Genomic DNA, 21,386 nt, shown 5'->3' on the forward strand with positions numbered 1-21,386 from the left:
AGCCTGGCCGACTGCTAAACTCATCACTTATTACTTTAAAAAACCCACTAAAATAATTAAAAGCATTTGTTGCTGAGCACAATGAAGTTAAACTCAGCTTGATATTTAGACATCTTACTGCCCCAAGGATGCAGCTAACTTATCCTAAAAATGAAAATGAAAAGGCTGCAGTTTCCAGAGATTTCCTATTCATCTTTTAATTCTTCTTCTTTTTTTTTTTTCCTTTTGATTTTATTATCTGCTTGCAGTTCAACAAGAGTGAACAAAGGATATGCACTATCTTTTCCCTTTATGGCCAGGACATAGTAAAATTAGCACAACACAATTTATTGCCCAGGCAGGCAAGTATCGCCATGCACAGGACAGACCTCTTGTGCCTCTATATTTTTCCCTCCCTTAGTGACAGAAAAACCATTGGACTTCAGTAGCAGCTGAGCTCTGGCAGCCATTGGCCCCAAATCTCTACCTCCTGCTTTTCAGTAGGTAGAGGGCAGGTGAGGAGGTGGCCAATGGGTGGTTTGTATCCAGGAGAATATGGCACAGTTAGCTATTTAAATCCAACCAGGATGATGTAAGCAAGCAGGGCTGAAAGGGTTAGGAAAAAGCTAAAGGAAGGAGAAATCTTGTCAGGATGCATTATTTACAGAGAGCTGGGCTGAAGCTAAGCAGAGACTAACACCCACCACCTGTGCACTGAACCAAACTCCTAGTGCTTGTTGCCTCCTCCCAGCCCTCAGGAAAGGGGGAATGGCTGCACAAAATAATCTGATGCTAAATGGTGTGGGAGAGTTTAATTCTTGTATGATTTTTTTAAACTGGGAAAGCAGGTCTTTACTTAGATAAGAACACGTCCGCCCGCTCTGGTTTGCAAACTGCTGGGGTTTCACAGGAAAGCTGGGCCATCTCTCTCCCACTGATAAGAGAGAAGCCGTTTGCTCCCACCCCTGGAAGTCTGTGGTCCCAATAACCCTGCGGGAAACTTGCGAAGAGGGTTCTCAGCGTGGATGCCGTTTTGCAGCACGAGCAAATGTTCAGGCTCAGGAAATGATGCTAAAGACATTTTGAAAAAAGTAAGATGGGCTTGACACAGCATTGGCACAGGATATGTGACGGGAAGCGGCATGGTGAGTGGTGATAACGGTCCCTGGGGCCAGGCAGGGAGCTGGTTTCACAGCCGAGACTGAGTCTCTGTGGTAGGAGGGGCTCAGAGCTCTGAGGCTGGGAAGCCGCATGAACTGCCCAGTGAGAGCAGAAATCTGGCCAGGCCCCTGAGGAGAAAGGGCCAGGCCATGAGGAGAAAGGGTGAGGCCCCCAGGACCACCTTTTTAGCAGAAAGAACTTGACAGTCAACTTGTACACATACCTCATTTAAAAAAAATTGTGTTGGTTTTGGCTGTTCTGGGCTCTGCTCACACCTTTTTCAAAGCACCTCCCATAGACAAAGCTGGCCTGGGGACAAGAGGGGCTGCAACATTTGTCCTTAGGGTCTCTCAGGGAGAGGCTGCACAATGCCACTTACACAGGTGCTCAATAAGAATTAGATGGAGAGGACATGCCAATTACTGTTAATGATGGGGGTAAGTTAATAACGGCAAGATGCCTGTTTCCGGGCAAATCCACCCGTGTGATAGAACCTACAGCTGATCTGCTTAGGAAGGTGGCTTTTCTTCCAGATGGCCACGGCTTTTGTGTCAGAGAAGGGCTTTCCTTCAAAGTCTGGTGCTCCTTGTTTGCGATGCAGATTAGGAATTCGTTTTTACTTGCCACTCTTAAAAAAAATAAACATTCTGGGCACAAGAAAAGGAGCTTTTCAACTCTGAGAGTATTGTGTCTGTTTGAGTACATATGGCAAGACCCTCTCTTAGATAATTAGCAAGTGCTCCTGGCACCGCGGCATTATTCCATGCTTCCACCCCCAGCACTGTTCCGACAGCTCTGTTTTAAAGATTGCTGTTCACTTAGAAACTTTTGCTGTAGAGAGCAGAGGGGAAAACTTGGTGATGATTTGAATTTAGAGCACTTATTATATTTGGTTTGTGTTACTCCTGCAATATTTTTCCTTTTTTAATCGAGGAGTAAGGAGGGAGGTATTAATATCTATTTGCCATTTTGTTTCCCTAATGTTATTGCTGCTGTAATTTCAACAAGTGTGGGAAGGCAGTACTATTCGAAGACCCCTTTACCCAATTTGAAGACCCCTTTAACCAATAAATTATACATGAAGTCTGAAGGGGGTCACTAAAGGATACAAAAGAACCAGTTTAAGGAAGTGACAGAGATCACAAAGAGGATAATTCCACAATATTGCAAAATCAACAGTATCTCATCTCTCTCGAGCACACCCAGGCAGAGAAAGATAGAAATCTTTATCTCTAGGTACACATGATACCTGCTTCAAGGTGCTCAAAATCTAGTGAAAGAAACTGACATGTATACAAGTAACCCTAAGACACGGCACGTACATGACAAAGTGAAGTGTACACCAAATGCAAGAAGAGTGCTGAAGAGGCAGTGATTTGTTCCAGAGGTGAGGCCTCCACATTGGACCTTAGGGATGAGGAGGACTTCAACAGGTAGAATGCTGGATATGCCATATGAAACTCTGCAATCTTAAAAAGGAAAAGAAAAAGAAAAAAGAATAGTCTATGTGAACAAATAGAACAATACAGATTACATTAAAAAAGGAGGTTTTTGGCAATGTGTGTAGATTCCTACTTTTAAGGTTATATTTATAACTATATCTATCTATCTATCTATCATCTATCTATCTATCTATCTATCTATCTATCTATCTATCTATCTATCTATCTATGCATGCATAGTAGTTGAGCTTTTAAGCTCTAAAGGCAGACTGGATTAAAATCTACACTCAATACTTTCAGTGGATTGTGTTATTTTTGAAAATATTTACTGTCTCTTCCTGGGAGAAGGTTATTCTTTCCTGTTCGTTGACACCAGCCTGGTCATGTGACCTGCTTTGGCTAATGAAGTGAGGGTAGAAATGAGATATATCTCTTCTGATTTGCTTCTGCCATGTTCTCTTTCCCCAATATTCTGATGATCAGCTAGCTCCCAGACAGAGGGTGCTCCTTAGGCTTCAGCTTGGTTCCTGGAATGACAACAACATGGAGCAGAGCCACACATGGTTGACATGGTTCATTAGCATAAGCAAGAAACAAACCTATGTTATTGTCAGACACTGGAATGTCAACACCGTAGCATAACTCAGCCCAAGTTGACCGATAGACAGACACCTTACAACCAATGGGATTTTATTCGACCTCTTTAAACTTCAGTTTCCTTATCTATAAAATGGAGATATTAATAGTACTTACCTCAGTGGTTCACTGTGAGGTGGAAAAGCTAATTTTAAAGCACATTGCATGGTATCTAGTCCATAATAAAAATTCACTAGCCATCTTTAAACCTGCATAGAAAAATGTCTGGAGGAATATAAACTAACCTGTTAACAGTTCTCTCTTGAATGTGAGATTATGGATAACTTTCATTTTCTACTTCATTTATTTCTTTAATCAAATTTCTTATAATGAGCATATACTATTTTAATAATTTAAAATATAGACATTTCCACTTTGGAAAAATGAACAATAGCACCTGGTACATTTTTCAGTCACAGTGCTCACTGCACCAAACTTGGCTCCTTGAAGAAAGGGGCTATGTGCATTGCTCAGCGATACAAAAATCTGGCCTACTGGATAGCACAGGATCCATTCTCAACACATGTTTACACAAGTATAATTGATCAGTTTCTTATCTGAATGATTAGCAAATGGTAGGTGACAGTTTGCTGTTTCTGAGATGAGAAATCCAAAAAAGATTACTAGATGGGGCACAAACCCAGAATATGGACATTCTGAGTAGCTCATAGATATATTAACTGGGCACTGGAAATAGAAACTTGGAAATCAGCGCTATCAACATGGGGCTCATTTGACACGTATTAGTCAAATACGTAGGTGGAGAGTGGGAGCCTGAGCTCTCCAGTTCACTCTAGTCCCCACCACTGCTAATCGTCCCCTCAAGTCCAAGTCCAGGTATTTTTCAACAGGAACATTCATTTCACAATGATTTGTTGAGCACTTACCATGAACTAGGCCTTAATGGTACAGGAGTGAACAAGAAATGTTCAAATGTCTCTGCCCTCTAGCAATGTATGTTTTAAGGTAGGAGGTAAACAATAACCAATAACGAAATGAATAAGGAAAAGATAGAGTATATCTATAGTGATAAAGAGAAAAATAAAACATGAAAGAGGGAAAGAGAACACTGAGCAGAGGATGTTGCAATTTTCAACAGAGTAAGTCAAGGTAGGCCTTGCTGAGGACCTGACATTTGAGCATAAGACCTTAAGAGGTGCAAGATATCTGGGGGAGAACAGTCCAGAGGTCGGAAACATGCTTGTGTTTAGAGGAACAGCAAGGAGGTCGGTGTGGCTGGAGCAGAATGAGTAAGGGAGTCCATAGTATAGGAGAGTTCAGAGAAAGAAGGAGAAGTGGAGGCTGGTGGTAGGTAGATCACACTGGCTTCATCAGCAGACTAGTGAAGGAAATTTGACTTTTATTCTAATTGATATAGAAAGCTTCTGAAGTTTGATTAGAGGAGTAACATAATCTGACTTGTGTTTTAAACTGACCAGTCTAGTTACTGTATTGAGAATAAATGGATGAAGGGCAAGGGGAGAAGCTGGGAAAACATCAAGGAAGTTATTGCAGTAATAGGAGATGGGTGGCTTGGAGGGGATGAGAAGAAGTTGGATCCTGGCTATATTTTGCAAGTGCAGCCAACATATTATCCTCATGAATTTGATGTGGCATATGAGAGAAAGAGAGGAATGAAAGATAATTCCATGGTTTGGGGGATTAGCAACTAGAAGGATAAAGCTGCTGAGAGAGGAAGACATGAAGAAGACAGTTTTAGGGAGAAAGTTAGCCGTTTAGGTTTAGACATGATAACTTTGAGATGCCCTTAGATATCCAAGTGGAAATATAAAGTAGATAGCTGGAGGGGCTTGGGAGAATGACTCAGGCTGAATATCTACATTTGAGAGTTCTCAGCAGATCAGTAGTGTTTAAGCTGTAAGAATGAATGAGGTCACCTAGAGAATAATCGCAGATTGAAAGGAGTGTGGAAATTGAGCTCTAGAGCCCCTCAATATTTAGATCAGAGGAGAAAAAAGGTCAATCAGCAAAGGAGAATGAATGAATAGTCAGTGAGAGAGGAGAAGCAGAAGTGAGCAGTGTCCCAAAGCTAGGTGAAGAAAGTATTTTAAGGAGGAAGATCTGCTCTTGAAGGGTCCAGTGAGGTGAGGACAAAGAATTGTCCATTAGATTTAGCCGGGTGGAGGTGATTGGTACCCAGACTAGAGCAATGGAGTGGAGTGAGGTGGAGGAGGAGTGGATGAGTAAGCCTGACTAAGGAGGTTCAAAAGAGAACTAGATGAGAGGAATCAGAAACAGTGGGTTTGAACAACTGTTTCGAGGGACTTTGCTGCATAGGAGAGTAATAAGCATGGAGAAGCAGCTAGGGAGAGAGAGGAGTCCAAGAAAGTATTTTCTTTCTTTCTTCTGTTTTTTTTAAGAGAGGAGATATCACAATGGTTTGTATACTAATGGAAATAATCCTTTAGAGAGGGACAACTTGATGATGCGGGAGAAATAAAGGGAATGTTGATGCTATGGACATGGATAGATGAAAGGAAGTGGGATCTATTGCACAGAAAGAGAGACTGGTTTTATACAAGGTTCTAGTTCATAGCTCAGAGAAACAAAAGGGGGAGCAGAGTGTATGGACAAAGGTGTAGGTAAGTTGGCAGATGCAGTGGTGGGAGTGTGTGGATGTAAAGTGTATACGCACTCTACTGGTTGCTTTTCTTGCCTCTGGGAAATAAGCAAGATCATCAGTTCAAAGATAGAATAGGAGAAGGGGTGTTGGAGATTTGAGAAGGGAGGCAAATGTGTGAGCTAGTGACCCAGGAGAATAAGGGGGTTAGGGAAATATAATGGGAGTGTCAGGTCAGCTCTTATGTACCCCAAGTTCAGTGGCCATGAATTGAAGTAAAGTGATCAGGAGGGATGTGTGTTAATCCCCACTGTGGGTGTGTGGGTGATCCCCTTTAGTGATTAGTCCCATTCCAGATACAGTTTAAAGGGAAGTTTAAAGTATAGGTGGAGGTGTGGATTTAAAAAGCTCAGAAGCTGGAGAAATCACCCGAAAGAGAGAGAAAGGAGTAGAATCAAGAGAAGATGTGGATATATTGTGGAGCTGGAAAGGAATTGAGGAGGTATTTATGAATTTGAGAAAGGAGGGAATGAAGAGTATATTAGTTATCATCGTCTGTGTAACAAATTACCATAAACTTGGAAACTTAAAACAACACACATTCATTCTCATTGTTTCTGTGGGTCAGGAATCTGGGCATGGCTTAGTGGGTCCTCTGTTTTGGGGTCTCATCTGAAGCTTGAGTGGGGAAGGATCCACTTCCACACTCACATGGTTGTTGGCAGGATACAGTTTCTTGTAGGTTATCAGACTAGGGGTCTCACTTCTCTGCTGGCCGTCAGTTGCCAGCTTCCCCCCAGTTCCTCGCCATGTGGGCCTCTCTATATGGTGGGTAATTTCATCAAAGCCAACAAGGGAGAGAGTCAATAGAGTCTGCTAGCAAGATAAAAGTTACAGTTTTATGTCACACAATCACCTTTGCCATATTCTATTAGTCAGAAAAGAAGTCACAGGTTCTCCCCTCGCTGCCCTCGGCCACACACTCAAAGGAGGACATTCCCAAGGAGTCACAGAAATACCAGTCTCTGGACAAAGAAAAATGATTGAAATGACTGATTTTTAATATAAAGAAGGGAAACTCAAGGAACTGAAGTATAGCAGATGGACCCTCTCCTAGTGAAAAAGATGAGGTCACCCCTTGAGAGAGAAAGGGCCAAAATGGAGGGGTGAGAATGGAGGGAAATATGTTTGCAATAAGGAGAGGGAGTTTGTAGGTCAAGAAGGTTCGTAGGCTCCTGAACAACACTTATGACCCGGCCAGATCAGAAAGTGTGGATTTGCTGTGGAGCCCTATTTTCAGTCTGAAAACTAGTAGAGAGATTAAAAGATCAGGGTCAAGAGTCTCTATGGTGCGGTAAGAAAAAACCCAAGTGACTCAGAGTCATTTTTCTCCTTTCCACTTCCACATTCCTACCTCACCAACTATCCCAAAGTATGTATGGGTGTCCCAAGGTTGGCCTGGCTCTGTGAAAGGCAGCATTCTGCCATGATAAAGCCTCAGCTTTCAGCAGAGCCTCCAGATAGCCTCCGTGGGGACACTGCAAAACAGAAGCTCTTTCCGTGGAGCTAGGACCCCCCGTGAAATCCCTGAGATCCCCTCCCTGTCTCCAAGCACTTTCCTGGTGCGTCCAGTGGCTCTCATCAACCCTCCCTCTCTCACCTGCGCCCACCTCTTCCTCATCCTATACTTCTGCCAATGTTTATCAAGCTCCTTTTGAAAATTAGTCTCATTCCAGATACAGTTTAAAGTGATTTATTAATAGTCAATACACTGACCTTGAATTCGCAACTGATCAAGGAAGTTAAGTGCTGAAGTAAGAAGGTGCTGTGATTAATTTTTTAAGAAATTTGATTCTCAGGTGGGCTGAGGGTATGTACCTGTTGGATGGTCTGTGCAGGCTGTCTGATTACCTATGGCTGTGGATCGGGGTCTCCAATTCAGTTGGGTTTTTTTTTTTTTTTTGTCCTTTCTGGCGAGTTGCAGCCCTAATCGCCAGGTAGTCACCTATAAACAATTATTTTGATCACTTTGCTGTCTCAGATGTTTTGAATTTTCTGGTACACTATCACCTTGACTTTTGTTTATAAAGACTGCAATCAAAATAGGAATAAATTTAAAAGGAGTTCAAGGACATTTGTGAATGAAAGATTTGTGATGGCTAATTAGAGGAATCAAATTGTTGAAGGTTAAACGTCCAGCCTTTTGAAGTCGATGTTTTGAAAGTCTTCCTTAAGAACCCTTTGACGGGTTAAAGAGTGAAACAACTTGAGTGGGAGTTTTATCGTTCTGATTATTAAAAGCTATCAAATACATAAAAAATTTATTCTCGGTTTCCTGAATTAATTGTTGTTTTTTTCTTTACCATGCTGTCACTCAGTCTTATTATTGTGCTATTGAATAGGGCTAGACCAACAGAAGAGAAAAACCTAATGGTCTTTGAAGTCCATCCTATCCAGCCATCTTCCTTCCAGTACAGATAGTACTGGAAATAATAATCCCGTGTGGGAAGACTTCAGGGCATATAAGCCCTTGGCTGCATATACTCTGATGACTGAGAAGTATTTTATTTAAAGCTTAGAGTCAATGTAAGAGTCTTCTTGCTTCAGAAAACTCTTAGAGAAAGGATAATAATTTCCCACAAGAATAGAGTTATGGCAAGTCTCATTTATCATGGTACCCCTAGCACTCAGCCTATTGTAATACTCATTCAACAAGCATTTGTTGAGCTGAAATGAGCTTATCTAAGGATGAGACATGAGCAAATATGAGTCATCCCTGCATGGTGTCAAATACAGTCATGTGCCCCTTAACGCGGGGATACGTTCTGAGAAATGCAGTTAGGCAATTTCATCGTTGTGCGAACATCTTAGAGTGCACGTACACAAACCTAGACAATATAACCTACCACACACCTAGCCTATTGCTCCTAGGCTAGAAGCCTGTACAGCATGTTACTCTAAAAAATATGAGATTAAATCAAGCACAAGAGAAAATGACGCAATCAAGAGACACAGTAAACATGAGATATATGAGGCTACTGCTGGTGGAACACGGCTACTGCTTTACAGCAAAGTTTTTTTTATATATAAGTAGAAAGAGCGTGCTCTAAAGTAACTATTAAAAGTATAGTATAGTAAATACATGAACCAGTACGTAGTCATTTATTATCATTACCAAGTATTATGTACTGAACATAATTGTATGTGCTATACTTTTATTCGACTGGCAGTGCAGTGGGTTTGTGTACACCAGCATCACATAAACATGTGAGTAAAGTGTAGTGCTATGACATTATGACAGCTACAGTGTCACTAGGTAATAGGAATTTTTTAGCTCCATTATAATCTTGTGGGACCACCATCACATATGCAGTTCGTCATTGACCAAAACATCGTTATAGAGAGCATGACTGTAAGTGAAAATGAGAAGAATTCCCTATGCTTATTATACGAGGCTGACTATTAACACAAGGTGAGTTGCCACTATGGGGATTCCTTTACCATCTTCCTGTGTAAGACGCTGCTTTTTAAAAGCACAGTGTCCGTATCTATTTTTAAGAGAAAACTTTGGGTTGAGATTTTTCAAATGCATGAAAATATAGAGAAGAAAATAGCAATAACCCATCCATATTCCTACTATACAAAATTAAGTACTACTAACATTTTGGCTTATTTGCTTCCAGCCTTTTTAGCCAGTCATCTGTTTTTAAAATTTACACTAGTGTAATTATGTGCTGAAAATATGAAGTATGTATCATATTCACTGTGGATACATGCTTACACATTTTTGGCTTTTTGCTTGCTCTGTCCTGGAGTTTGTAAGTTGGAAGATGCTACATTACAAACTGCCGTAACAATAATAGAATAATGAAGTCATGATTTTACATGTCAATGTACAGATGCACTATCCAAATAAAACATTTTAAAGCCTCCAAATTGTAAGTAATCCATGCACACAGGAAAAAATCCTAACACAATCCTCTGTCCTTCTGTCCTTCAATTTTTCTCTCCAGAGGCAATCAGCATTGCCAGTTCCTCAAGAATGTTTCCAGAAATAAAATTTGCATATACAAACATGTATTTTCTATTTTCCTACATTGATGATAGCATACTGGGTCTAGTGTTTTGTACTTATGCATACAGTTTTGCAAATTTTGGAAGTACTTCTCAACAGTAAGCTTTTTAAAATTTTTTGAGTTTTATTGAAGAATAAATGACAAAAACAGTAAGCCTTATGAATGTGCAAATTAGCAATCATGGCCTTCAGTCTCTCTTGGCCTCAGACAGTTAACTTGGGTGGTCAGAGAATATCCTCCACTGGCCGAGCAGAAATCAGAAATTCCCATGTCAGTGCTAGGCAGTTTGTCCTCACTCTCTCTGATTGAACTTACTCACTTGAAAACCCAAAAGAAAACCCTTTATATTTTTGGTAATGAAACCAAAATCCTGCAGAACATAAAACCAAACAGAGAAATTTGGGGCTCAGCTTAAAATACAGCTGGGCAAGCCCACACTTAGTTGCTGGAATAACAACCAGCTGGGAGGGCTAAATTTAGCCTGGAACCTCAAATATGGGGTCTGCTCTGATGTCCACAATTCCCCATGGAGAACTCTTCCCCATCTCTGAGGCTCCTAGTAAAAGAAGGAACAACAATGTTTGTACAAAACGCTGACTTTGCGAAAACAACCTAGTCGATCCGTGTGATTTAATAGGCTGTAAAAGGTTTGATTTACAGCCGATCAGTAGGCAAACGGTATGATTCGTTGTCGGGGGAATACAGAGCACAGGGACCAGGATGATGCCAAACAGTAGAAAAGGTTAATTAGCATTGTAAAGTTCATTTTAAATTTTGATTAAAAAAAGAACAGTCTGGAACTATAATTGAGTCTCGCTGTCCAGGCTGGCCTGAAGGAAAATGAAGAGTGAGCAGAATGGGCCTTCTCCATGTGGCCCTTCTGGGAGCCTCCACTCATGCTCTGTGCTACACCCTAGTAGGGCTGCACAGGACAGGGAGCCTCCATCATGGGCTCAAGTCTTGACTTCGCGATTTGGTTTTGTTTCCTGTTTTTGTTTGAGTGAGAGGATTGGACCAAATGAGTTCTGAGTCCTCAACCCTCCCTCCCCGCCTCCCTCCCCCAGTCTGGAGTTCTTGGTGCTTTGTGCTTCCTACAGCTAACTGCCTTGCAACCTAGGTAGCCACCTCCCCAGCCTCCCCCAGCCCTGTTGAAACCAAAGTGGTGGGTAAACAATGGGGCCTTAGTGCCTCCAAATGAGGCCCCGTGTTAAAAATATTACTTGGTAAGGGAGGAACATAAGGACCCTGAGAGAGCCTGGCATCCACCCCAGTCCTGAAGATGGCACCAAGGAAGTCCTGACAACCCACACAGCATCCCAGATATCAGCCATGCCTCCTCGTAGAGAGGCACGTGACATAGCTTATGAAAATTAAGAAAGACGAAGTTGCCAAGTGTAGCCTAGGTAGTGCCCAGGGAGCAATTGTAATGAGTAGCAGGACTTCTGATTTCCTCATTACACTCACATGTGCAAATAAACTATCATGGTCCTCATGAAGCCCCTACCCACTGGATGGTGATGGAAGCCAGGTTGAGTCCAACCAGTTTAAGACTTAGGTGTGATCATTTACTGTTTTTAGGGTGACTTCAGTCTCCGTGGTTCAGTTGTTCAGTCTTCCAGACTGCCCCCTCCCTCCTCTGCTCACCTTTTAGAGGGTGTCTAGTAGAGGGGGTCGCAGGAGAGATTTACAGGTCGTCATGGCAGTTGGAGGATAGGAAGGGCTTCCTGGCTTCATGCCAGTCTGTGTGTATAAACACTCTCCGTGACTTCCAAGCTATGGCTGGGCTGGTTTAGTGTTCTACTTGTCTCAGCTGTCTATGAATTCCTAGTCTGCTTTTTCTCAGCCTATCTGGGGGCTTGTTACTCCTCCCTGTGGAGCTGAGCTCCCCTTGCCTCTCTGCCATCGCGGACACCTCTGAGTCCCTACCACCCTTTTCCTCTGGGCCCTGGCCAGACCACTCCTCGCCTACTCCCATAGCCTTAGCTGCAGAGTTACTTTGCCTCCAGCCGCTTTAGGGCTCTGGTAAATATTCTGGCTCATGGGAGCAAAATGATATTCAAGATGCAAGCTAAACCCTCCCTCTGCTGGTGTATGGGAGGTGGGGGCAGGGGAGGAGGTGGAGGTAGACTTCTCCCAGAGATGGCTGTGCTGGCTCCTCCAGCCCTGGGGGAACAAGGGAGGTCCCAGAGTATGCACCGAGGTCAGAAGTGTGGGTTCTACAGTTTCACAGGCCTGGTTTCATCCCCAGCTTTGTGCTTAGCAGTGGGATGGCTTCAAGACAGTACCTTGACCGCTGCCTAACCAGGAGAACAATACATACCTCACAGGGGTGCAGTAACAGCGAGGTTTCCTGTGAAGCAAGCAGCTCCTTTCTAAGGTGGGGATGTTGGTGTATAGAGGAAAGCATCATCTTTGGCTGGCAAAGCAGAGAATAGTGGGTGGGATTGCTCCCTAAGAATTTTCATCTTGATCCTGCCCATGTCTCCATACAATGCCCAAACTGGATGTATGTCCAGTTTCTGCTTTTTCTGAGTCTGTATATTAATGTTTTGATGACTGAAATACTAGTAACTCTATGTGACCAGTAAGTCATTTTTTAAAATAGCAAATTTTATGTTACCTTATTACCCAGTCTCCTGAGGATGCAGTCAATTCATACAGTGATTGGTTGACATTACAATAAAGGGATCACTTTCTCTCTGGGATTGGAGGCCACCTGCAGAGACATAGCTGAACACACCAAGAGGGTTTAACTCATCAGCAAATTCGGGACTCGTTATGGTACCTCGCTCAGGAAAATGGTGAAGAAGATTAACATTGGCTGGCATGCCAAGTACACTCGCTCCTTCTGTGGCAAAACCAAAATGAAGAGACGAGCTGTGGGGCTCTGCCACTGGGGTTCCTGCATGGAGCAGCAGCTGGTGGTGCCTGGACCGACAACAGCACCACTTCTGCCAGCACAGTGAAGTCAGGCATCAGGTGACTGAAGGAACTGAGAGACCAGTTGAAACTCTCCATTTGAAACACCGCTGGCTACAGTAAAAGGGTGAATTTACGTAAGGAAGAAAAGGGAGGGGTCATGTGACCCAGCATTGCCTTCCCTGGGCCAACCCCAGGCACAGAGTGTTCTGTCCCAGGGCCACTGGAGATAACAGGGTAACTCCACAGAGTTGTAATGCATTCCAGGTCTTCTTCTGTTGTAGACTCTCTACTTCCAAATGCTTCTTCCCCTCACTCGATAGCCCACTCCTAGGTGAGTCTCCAGTTCCTTGCAGCCAGAATCAGGTAACCAGATTATTTACAAAAAGAGTTACCCTGCCAGGCTTTGCACCTTAAGCCTTCTATCATTAACTGGAAGGAAAGGCTTTTCTCTTCTTAATGGGGTTTTAGGTCTTGGTAGGTAGGGAAGGAGGTGTTCTATTTTCAGGGCAATGGTCCTGGGTCAGTAAGTGCTCCTGGAACTGTCTCAGACCTATGGTGATTGCTTGTTCCTTAGGGAACCCTGGGATAGGGAACCAGAGCTTGAGAGTCCTCTGCTCCTCCAACCAAAAGACAGCTGATGAGAGGAGAAACTCTTGCCTCTTTTTCAGCCTCTCCTGTTCACTTCCCTACCTCCAGACAGACGCACCTCCTTCCTGCCTCCTCACATTGGTTCCTGCCTTGCCTATCTTTGACCTCAAGCATCCTAAATACATACATGATCGTACATGTGACAGCACTTTAGATCCTATTTAATGATGTCTCTGTATCAAACTTCCGGCCTTAATTCCCAAACCTTACCTCCCCCTTTACCCCTTTGTTATTTCCCCCCTCTCCTAATAAAATGTCTGCTAAGAAAATGTTACTGAAATTATCCTTTTCCTTAATAGAGGTATTATTTTATAAGAAAGCCATACAGACATTTTGGAAACATAAAATGCCACATTGACAATATAACTAGAGCAGAAGTTTTGGCTTGAGAATAAGAATCAAAAAGAGAAATTAGAAATATATCGTTTCCTTAACTTTAGGGGCTGGAGAAGTGAAGGAGGCAATTTAATTTGAGGGCTATTCATGATAGGGAGTTTGGTTGTGTCAAGAAAGCTGTGAGTCAAAGGGAAAATTCAGTAAAGTCAAAGAAGGCTTGTTGTGTAACAATACTCTTAAAATGTCTGTACCCGTCTTGGAGGTGGACCCAGGCAATCCAAATAAAAGCAGGGAGGTTAAAATGTCACGTTACTTGGCTGAAGGGAACTGCCTTTCTAAACATGGTGTTTGACTTCTGGTTACCTCTCTCCATGATTCAAATTACGTATGTACTTCGTAGAATCAAAACAAGGCCATGATTGCTCAAGAATAGACTGGTTCATTACCAGTTTGCAGGAGTGTAAGTTGGGACTTATGCTTTTCATTCTACTTCTTTTTCAAAAAATAGTCTTATGATTTTGTCATAAGCCACCACAAAACCTAATCTAGAAGTATGTGGTATCTGAATAAAATTAAATAAAAATTTCTTTGCTGTCAGGTTAAACACACCAATCTCCAGTTGCAATTTTTTCAGTGACCCCATCCTCTTACTAAAAATTTGAGAATAAACATCTCTACCCTGAATTCAAGGATCTCTACAGTGAACCTCAATGGGCTACATTGGTTCTTTGTTATTGTTGCCCATGTAGAATGACAAGCTTCTTCTTCCATGAAGCCAGCCCCCATATCAGACCCTCTCCTCTTCTGCATTCACAAATGCCTCTTCGTGGCATCTCTCTCATTTTGCCTTATAATATATGTGTCTACTCATCTTTCTGTCTACCTCTCCACACCCACCACCTCCCAACCCCCACAGTGGAGGCTCTTGGAGGGCAAGAGATGGAGTTATTTATCTTTGCAATCCCTTGGGAGCTGAGAATAATATTTTTAACACTTGATAAATACACATCGATTGATGATGGGTCAGAAATTTCTCCTAAGGACATTATTAAATTGCGCCTAATCCATTCATGGAAGTTGTCTGTGCTAATCATCTAAGCCACGGGGATAGGGATTCCGCAACCTACCAGATAAGCACACATTTTAATTTAATCACTTTTTTTGGGGGCTTATTTTGGCAAACTGGAGTACAATGTTTCATCAATTTTCCTTATTTTCTCTCATTTTAACTTTCATAAATGTAGAAGCTAGTTGACACCATTTATAAACTTAAAGAGAGATGGTAAATCACTAACCTTTTTAAAAGGCTAGTAGAGCAGTTTGGACAGGAAGGAATCAAAAAGAAAAGAAAAGACTCAGCTTTGAGATGGGCAGACCACTGGGCACGTTTAAAAATTGTTTTCCTACTTAAAAGCAAGGCTCACGGCTACTCCATCAGTCATTTGACAAAGGATACCAGTCAGCTCCAGTTCTTCTTGCCAAATAATGATGCATACTCAGGCTATTAAAAGACAATCCAAAGAAGCCTTGCTTATTTATTTTCCCATTTTACTTCCCAAAGGATTTGAGTTGGCTTTATACAAATACATGCAATATATCAAACTAAAAACAGAGATAGGGAAAAAATAAAATAAAGATGGAATAGTAAGATAAAATGAAGGGTAACATCAGTATGCAAAATATATGTCAGAAATTCTTGAACTTCTGCGTATGGATCTGAGTTTCCTGGGAACTGAACATAGAAGGGAACACAATTGACTACAAATGTATGCTTAAAATCAAAACCTAGTTCCTTAGCATCTGCATGCCAGATTAAGCACCCTACCTCTCTGCGGTTTTCCCTATTTAGGATTACTTAACCATTTGGTGCCTGCTGTGGTAGGCAACACATGTTTGAAACCATAGAATAGAGGAGAGCCTTCAGCTAAGACTGATGTCTGTAAGCACAATGTCCATTCTTTTTTTTTTTTATGGTGACATTTTTATTTAGATATAATTGACATATAACACTATATGAGTTTCAGGTGTACAACACAATGATTTGATATTTGTATATATTACAAAATGAATTCTTTTCATGAGTCAATACAGTGAGGCCAGTTGTGTGAGAAAGGCAAGTCAAAAGGAGAACTCATTCTCTGGGGCAGCATCACACGCAGGATTTTCAGCAGTGGTCATCGTGGTCAGAGTTGCCCTCACAAAGACCCTAGAAAAGTCCGAAGAGGCAAAAAGAGTCTTTAACATATTCTTGACAATTGGCATCTTTCCTCTTGCTAATTGGCACCTTCCCTTCAGAAACCATGATATTCTCTGGTACCTAGAGCCCCACTCTGCTTCCTCCAGGCTCTTCTGCCAAGTGCCCCTGGCTCCACAATTGCCTCTCTTCCCTTTCCAAAGGAAAATAAAAGATGACACATTTCTCTCTCAGATAGCTATTAAGAGGAAAGCCATGCAAGTAAAATAATTAATACAATGATGTGCATGACTGATATATAAGCCTCCCAGGAATAGGTTTTATTTTTTTAAGAGTGGCTTTTTAACCCACTTAAAACTCTTAATTAACTGACTGGAGGATTGATTGATTAATAGATTGTGAGTGTGTGTAGAGCCGAGTTAGAGATTTTAAAATGATGGCACCTTCTCTGTGTCTCTGGAACATCTTTAGTGACCACTTTGTCATCCATTAAAGGCAAAGGGTTTAGCAACTTGTCCTCTAACTTCCAAAATTTACAGTGTTGCCTTGGTGGTATGTGAAACATACCGGAGTCACTTAAACCAGTTACCTCTTGAAGCCTCAATCTTAATTTATAAAGGGGAGTAAAAACAGAAGTTACTTTAGGAAATTTGGACATGAAAGTATTAGGAATACTTTCTCCACCCTCTTTTCCTATCACTCACCCTCCCTCCTCTGTCAAATGTAAACTTAGTTAACAACTGGTTTCATGCTTGAAATTGCATGTCCTTAAAAGCACTTTTCTTCCCACCCTGCCTGCAGTTGCTCTGTTTCTGGATAGTATACAACGTCTGCTCATGTATCATTCCACTGTCCAACCTCCATATAAATCATTCCTATTTTTGTTGTCTCATAATTCAGGTCATAATTCTGATGGTAGACTAGTCATGCCAAGGGGTTAGATGTGAGGTACTCACTGCTTACCCCTCAAGAGTTATATTGCTGCAGACGGCAATAGTCAAGTGACAGCACTTGTATATATATGTATATATATATACATATATATATACACACACATACATATATATATATACATATATGTGTGTGTGTGTGTGTGTGTGTGTGTGTGTGTGTGTATTTGCATATTTTTGTACTGAGGCCAAAATTATGCTTTACTTTGTCCTATGTACAGCTGGGTTCCAGATATGAGCATCTGAGTAATGTTGAGCTTCTCAATAAATAATTTCCAATATTTTGAACGTATTTTAAAATAATAGCCAACAGTGACAGAGCACTTTGGTTAGATAAGCCTTCCCAAATAATAATAATGACATCTGGAGAAAAATTTTTAATAAAAATGGCCATTAGAAAGCACCAAAAAATAACCAAAAGTTGATAGAAACTGATAGACAAAAATCCACCCTGGTGAGATTCACTATTTTCAGCAGCTTTTAGCTTGAGATGACTATATGCAGTTTAGGGGCAGCAGAAATCCTGCTAGAGTAATCCAGGATATTCTCCTTTCTCAAGATCCTTAATTCATCTTCAACATCTCTTTGGCCAAATAAGGTAACATATATATAGATTCTGGAGATTAGGACCAACTTTATACAAAAGTCTTTATAAAACAGAGGAAAAAGAAATACTTCACAACTTCTTTTATGAGGCCAGCATAACCCTGATACCAAAATCTGACGAAAGCATTAACAGAAGAGAAAATTAAAGTTCAATATATTTCATGAATATCAGACACAAAAATTCTTAAAAAAATAATCCTGTGGCAGGAGGAATACGAGGATCCTTATAAGAGGGACAATAGGATTAGAGTCTGTGAGGGTGATATGATGTCAGAAGCAGAGATTGCAATGCCATTGCCACAAGACAATGAATACAGGAAGCCTTAGAAGCTGAAAGAGGCAAGGAATGGATTTCCCTCTGGTGCCTCCAGAATGAACCAGCCCTGAAAACACCTTGATCTTAGCCACTTAACACTCACCTCAGCCTTCTGACCTCCAGAACTTTAAGAGAATAAATATGTGTTGTTTTAAGGCACTAAGTTTGTGGTAATTTGTTATAGCAGCATTAAAACACTAATGTAGCCACTGCAAAAGACATACACTATAAAGCTATAGTAATACAAACAGTGTGGTATTAGCATAGATTGTCATAACAATCAAAGGAAACAAAATAGAACTTGGAAATAGAGCCCACATACACAATCTATTGATTTTTCACAAAGGTGCTAAAGTAATTTAATGGGAAAGGGAAAGTTTTTTCAAAATGGTACTGGAACAACTGGATATGCACATTTTAAAAATGAACCTGGATTTCACACAATACTCAAAAATTATTCTGGAATAGACTCTACATATAAAAACTAAGAACACAAAGCATGTACAAGAAAACACAGGACAATATCTTTACATCCTTGGACTTGGCAAAAATTGCTCAGACAGAGCGCAGAAAGTAATAACTTGAAAGAAAATAATTATCAAATATTCTGCTGTCAAAAGATATCATTAATAAAATGAACAGAAAAAGCACAGACTAGAAAATGTTCACCAAACATGTATCTGATCTTTATCTTGTGTCAGAATATAAAAAGAATTCCTACAACTCAATAATTAAAAAAAAAAAAACAATTTATTAAATACTTGAACAGACATTCACAAATGAAGACACACACCTAACAAATAGCATATGAAAAAGAGCTCAACCCCATTAGTCCTCAAGGAACTACAAATTAAAACCACAATGAGATACCACCACATATCCCTCAGAATGGCTAAAATTTAAAAGACTGATAAAGCTAAATGTTAGCAAGGATGTGGGGTAACTAAAATTCTCATATGTTGATGTATAATTTTGAACTATAAAATGGTATGATCACTTTAGAAAATGGCTTGATAATGTCGTAAAAGTAACATAGAGTTACACTTTGACTTAGCAGTTCCATTCCTAGGGATTTATCAAGAAAAATGAAAATATATTCACACACACACACACACACACACACACACACACACACACACACATACAATGCTTGTACAAGAATGTTCATAGCTTTTTTCCACAAGAGCCAAAAACTGGAAACAACTCAGTGTCCATCAACTAGACAGTAAGACCCATTTTCCAGTGGTTCTACCACCGTAAGAACCAGTATTTTCATGATGAGATACTGGTCAGCAATAATAAAGAAAGAATTAGTAAACAACATGGATGAACCTCATAAACATGCTGAGTGAAAGAAGGCTGATTCAAAAGAGTATGGTTCCATTTATGTGGATTTCTAGAATAGGCAAAAATAAACAAAAGTGAAAAAATCCAAACAGTGGCTGTCTCTGAAAGGGGGATGACTAGAAGGAGACATGAGGGAACTTTCTGGGAAGGTAGAAATATTCTCTTGTGATAGGGGTGTAGGGTACTTGGGAATATTCACTAGTCAAAAATGTACAGTTAATATGTGTATGTTTTAGTGTATAGAAATTATCTAAAATAACTAACAGTAAAAATTAAAATAATAGGAGTGGGGGCTGGAGATAAGAGATGAAAGAATGGCAGAATATTAATAATCATTGAAATTGGGGGTTGGACACATGGGGTTCTTTTCACTTTGTATGCATCAGAAATTTTCCATAATAAAAGTTTTAAAAATATAATAGTGACATATAATTCCTTTTGACTACAGGGAGACCCACTGAACATTATCTAGTATTTTTAATTAGCTAGAGGTTAAAAATGGAAAATTAAGTGGTTTTCATCATAAATGTGTTTCTCCTTATTTCTTGGACTGTATTCATTTGTCTCAATGTCCAAAATTGGAAGAAAGGTCATCCTTGTAATGCTGTCTCGGTAATGAGCTTTATAACTACCATTTCCTCAGAGAACATACTAAAGAATTCTGATTTTATCAGAAAATTCAGAAGTCTTCATGTCAGAAAATTGTATGAGAGTATATTTGATAAACCCGAACATTAAATGGTTTAATTTTTAAAAAATTCCACTAAACTCTACACTTTAAAATGGTTAGGCTGATAAATTTTGTTCTGTGTATTTCAGCACAATTTTAAAAATTTTATGTAAGTAAAAAGTTCTAAATGAAGAAATGGTTTTCTTTTTCCTCTACATATTCAATATTTATGTCTCTTGCCCTTGGATGTCATATGGTACTCACTATTACAGTTTCTGGAAATAAAATGTTTTTAAAAATATTTCAAATAATTGTTCTCAAGTTCCCAACAAGCAAAGATCTGGGATGCCAATATTCTTTGAAATTTATAAACATAAATAGTTGATTCATCTGTAAGCTTCTTGGTGAGTTTAATTTTAGCAGCTTGTTTTATATCAGCCTTTTTATTTCATAATTTAAAAACCCTGATTTTGGGGTAAGGGACCAGAAGAAGAAGAAATAGAATGGATTTCAGGTATAAATAACATTTTATTATAAATTCACTGAAGCAATCTTTAGAGAAAGAGGTGGAATAGTAAAACTGACTTTTCATAAGGTTCTAATTTGGATCTTCTTCAAGTATGCAAGCTTTCACACTGGAATGTCTCTGGCTGGGGTACTGGGGGAGATTTTGAAATCTCTGTTCCCTGGAAACATGGTGATTTTAGAAACAGAACAGATATTCCTCCAGGGCAGCTTTGGGCAACAAGGCGGCAAGAACGACTCAGCAGTTCCAGCCAGGTGGAGTGGGAGTTTTCTGGAATAAACACCCACCGCTATTTTCTGTCCTTGAGTCAGTTGGTTAGAGATGTAAAGGCTGTAGAGAAAGAGTCTGAAGGACTGAGCTTAGGTCTTGAGCTTGCCCCTGGCTATTTGTGGGTTGACAAGAAGTTTCTGCCAGAAAGAGCCCCCAGGAACTCCTTCAGCCTTCACAGTGACGGGGCAGGGTGTCTCCAATTACTGAATGTAATGGATGAAATGAAATTTCCGTAAAAGGAAATGGGGTGCTGTTGCAGAGGGGGAATGGATGCTGGGTCCACTTCTGAGAGGGAAAGCTGTTCAGATGGAATTCTCCTAAAACAGGGGCACTTTACCCATCCGTTTCATTTTCACTGATACATCCCCAGGCTCCTCCAGCTCAAGGAGGTGACCACAACTTATGTTCTTGTTTATCTCAACTATGCCTGCAACACTGGATGCAGAGTGGGTAGGATCAGGATGCTTTGGGCTGCAAGGGAAACATTAACTCGCCTGGCTCAAACAGTACAGAAAAGTATTATTTCACATAACAAGTAATCCTGAAATGGGATGGGTTGGTTGAGTCAGTTGCTAAGTAATGTCATCAAGGGTTCAGATTGATTTCATCTTTCTGCTCTGCCATTTTAAGTGTGTCAGTCACTGGGTGGCTGCAGATCCCCATGTGACACTGTCCAGAGGCAGAACAAAGGGATTGTTGCATCCTGGTGCCTCTCTTTAAGAGCTA

The 21,386-nt window shown here is 40.6% G+C and overlaps 1 pseudogene; it reads left to right on the forward strand.

Annotated features, from left to right (window-relative positions):
- The first annotated feature begins 12,014 nt into the window (after positions 1–12,014).
- LOC120609371 (60S ribosomal protein L37a-like) lies at positions 12,015–12,897 on the forward strand (annotated as a pseudogene).
- Positions 12,898–21,386: the final 8,489 nt, after the last annotated feature.

This window comes from Pteropus medius, unplaced genomic scaffold, assembly GCF_902729225.1.
Source record: "Pteropus medius unplaced genomic scaffold, Ma_sr-lr_union100, whole genome shotgun sequence".
In the NCBI taxonomy this organism is placed as follows: domain Eukaryota; kingdom Metazoa; phylum Chordata; class Mammalia; order Chiroptera; family Pteropodidae; genus Pteropus; species Pteropus medius.